Below are 3340 nucleotides of genomic sequence, written 5' to 3' on the forward strand. Positions count from 1 at the left end.
CCATTTTTTATTATTTTCGAAAATCCTTGTTATAATTAATGATTTACTTCAAAATTTTGTAGTTGTTACTTGCCTATTAAGAAAGGATCAAAAGTTTTAATTCTAGAATCATATCTTCTAATTTCTTGTTAGTCAAGTAAATCAACTTTAATTTTAAAACTTTCTCTTTTTAGTTTGATTTTCAATCATATCTTCTCAATCATATCTTTTCAATCACATCTTTTTCAAAATTAACTCTCAATCATATCTTTTTGATTTCTAATTTCAAAATCTTTTTCAAAAATCACTTAATTTCTTTCCCAATATTAATTTTTGAAAATCTCAATCAAATTTTCAAATTTCTTTTTATTATTTCAAAATCTTTTTAATTTATTTTCGAAAATTTATTCCCCTCTTCTCACATCCTTCTATTTAAGGGACTAACACTCCTCCTCAAGGTGCAATTCGAACTCTATCCTTCTTGATAAGTTCAAATTCTCTTCTATCTACCTCCTCCTTCTATTCTTCTTTTCCTCTGACACCTCAAGGAATCTCTATACTGTGACATAGAGGATTCCCTACTTTCTTGTTCTCTTCCCTTTCATATGAGCAGGAACAAAGATAAAGGCATACTTGTTCAAGCTGATCCTGAACCTGAAAGGACCTTGAAGAGAAAGCTAAGAGAAGCTAAAGCACAATTCTCTCTAGAGGGCCTAACAGAGCTTTTCAAAGAAGAAGAAACCATGGCAGCCGAAAACAACAATGCCAACAATGCAAGAAAGGTGCTTGGTGACTTTACTGCACCTACTCCCGACTTCTATGGGAGAAGCATCTCAATCCCTGCCATTGGAGCAAACAACTTTGAGCTTAAGTCTCAATTAGTTTCTCTAATGCAACAGAATTGCAAGTTTCATGGACTTCCATTTGAAGATCCTCATCAGTTCTTAGCTGAATTCTTGTAAATCTGTGACACTGTCAAAACCAATGGGGTTGACCCTGAAGTCTACAGACTCATGCTTTTTCCTTTTGCTGTAAGAGATAGAGCTAGAACATGGTTGGATTCACAACCTAAAGAAAGCCTAAACTCTTGGGAAAAGCTAGTCAATGCCTTCTTGGCAAAGTTCTTTCCACCTAAAAAATTGAGCAAGCTTAGAGTGGAAGTCCAAACTTTCAGACAAAAAGAAGGTGAATCCCTCTATGAAGCTTGGGAAAGATACAAGAAATTGATTAGAAGGTGCCCTTCTGACATGCTTTCAGAATGGAGCATCATAGGTATTTTCTATGATGGTCTGTCTGAACTATCCAAGATGTCATTGGATAGCTCTGCTGGAGGATCTCTTCATCTGAAGAAGATGCCTGCAGAAGCTCAGGAACTCATTGAAATGGTTGCAAATAACCAATTCATGTACACTTCTGAAAGGAATCCTGTGAATAATGGGACAACTCAGAAGAAGGGAGTTCTTGATACTGATACTCTGAATGCCATATTGGCTCAGAATAAAATATTGACCCAACAAGTCAATATGATTTCTCAGAGTCTGTCTGGAATGCAAGCAGCAACAGGCAGTACTAAGGAAGCTTCCTCTGAAGAAGAAGCTTATGATCCTGAGAACCCAGCAATGGAAGAGGTGAATTACATGGGAGAACCCTATGGAAACACCTATAATCCTTCATGGAGAAATCATCCAAATCTCTCATGGAAGGATCAACAGAGACCTCAACAAGGTTTCAACAACAATAATGGTGGAAGAAACAGGTTTAGCAATAGCAAGCCTTTTTCATCATCTTCTCAACAACAAACAGAGAATTCTAAGCAGAGCCACTCTGACTTAGCAACCATTGTCTCTGATCTAATCAAAACCACTCAAAGTTTCATGACTGAAACAAGGTCCTCCATTAAAAATTTGGAGGCACAAGTGTGTCAGCTGAGTAAGAAAATTACTGAACTCCCTCCTAGTACTCTCCCAAGCAATACATAAGAAAATCCAAAGAGAGAATGCAAGGCCATAAACACGTCTCACAAGGCCGAACCTGGAGAGGAGGAAGAGGCAGTGATCTCCACTGAGGAAGACCTCAATGGACGTCCACTAACCTCTATGGAGTTCCCTAATGAGGAACCATGGGAATCTGAGGCTCAGACTGAGACCATAGAGATTCCATTAAATTTACTTTTGTCATTCATGAGCTCTGATGAGTATTCTTCCTCTGAAGAGGATGAAGATGTTACTGAAGAGCAAGTTTCTAAGAACCTTGGAGCAATCATGAAGCTAAATGCCAGGTTGTTTGGTAATGAGACTTGGGAGGATGAACCTCCATTGCTCATCAAAGTTCTCAATACCTTGTACCATAGGCACCATGACCTTTGAGAAGACTCTGTGTGACCTGGGATCAAGTATAAACATTATGCTTATCATTAAGGTACAAGCTGCAATAATTTCACTAGAGATGGCAAACAATTCAAAGAAACAGGCTTATGGACTTGTAGAAGATATCTTGGTAAAGGTTGAAGACCATTACATCCCTGCTGATTTCATAATCTTAGAGACTGAGAAGTGTATGGATGAATCCATCATCCTTGGCAGACCCTTCCTAGCCACAGCAAAAGCTGTGATTGATGTTGATAGAGGAGAATTGATCATTCAAGTGAATGAAGACTCCCTTGTGTTTAAAGCTCAAGGGTATCCCTCTGTAACAATGGAAAAGAAGCAAGAAGAGCTTCTCTCAATACAGAGTCAAACAGAGCCTCCACAGTCAAACTCTAAGTTTGGTGTTGAACCCCCACATTCAAACTCTAAGTTTGGTGTTGGGAGGATCCAACATTGCTCTGAACATCTGTGAGGCTCCATGAGAGCCCACTGTCAAGCTATTGACATTAAAGAAGCACTTATTGGGAGGCAACCCAATCTCTAATTATCTATGTTAAATTTCTATTTTCTTTCGTTATTTTATGTTTTCTATAGGTTGATGATCATGTGAAGTCACAAAAACAATTGAAAAAGCAAAAACAAAAGGAAAAATAGAACACCTTGGAGGAGAAACTTACTGGCATTTAAACGCCAGTAAGGGTAGCAGAATGGCCGTTAAACGCCCAGTCTGGCACCATTCTGGGCGTTTAACGCCAGGAATGGGAAAGAAGCTGGCGTTTAACGCCAGGAATGGGCAAGAAGCTGGCGTTAAACGCCAGAAATGGGCAGCAGCCTGGCGTTTAACGCCAGGATTGGCAGCAAGGGGCGTTTTGCACGCCACATGGTGTAGGGATGAGAAATCCTTGACACCTCAAGATCTGTGGACCCCACAGGATCCCCACCTACCCCACCTCTCTTTCTCTTCTTCGCTCATTCACCAATCACCTCAATACTTC

General features: G+C 39.4%; 1 non-coding gene across 1 annotated transcript; it reads right to left on the reverse strand.

Moving 5' to 3' along the window:
* Positions 1 to 1124: 1124 nt before the first annotated feature.
* LOC112780475 (small nucleolar RNA R71) lies at positions 1125 to 1232 on the reverse strand. Its single transcript, XR_003191308.1, has one exon. It is a non-coding gene; the product is annotated as a small nucleolar RNA R71 (small nucleolar RNA).
* Positions 1233 to 3340: the final 2108 nt, after the last annotated feature.

This window comes from Arachis hypogaea, chromosome 19 (genome assembly GCF_003086295.3).
Source record: "Arachis hypogaea cultivar Tifrunner chromosome 19, arahy.Tifrunner.gnm2.J5K5, whole genome shotgun sequence".
Taxonomy (NCBI): Eukaryota; Viridiplantae; Streptophyta; class Magnoliopsida; order Fabales; family Fabaceae; genus Arachis; species Arachis hypogaea.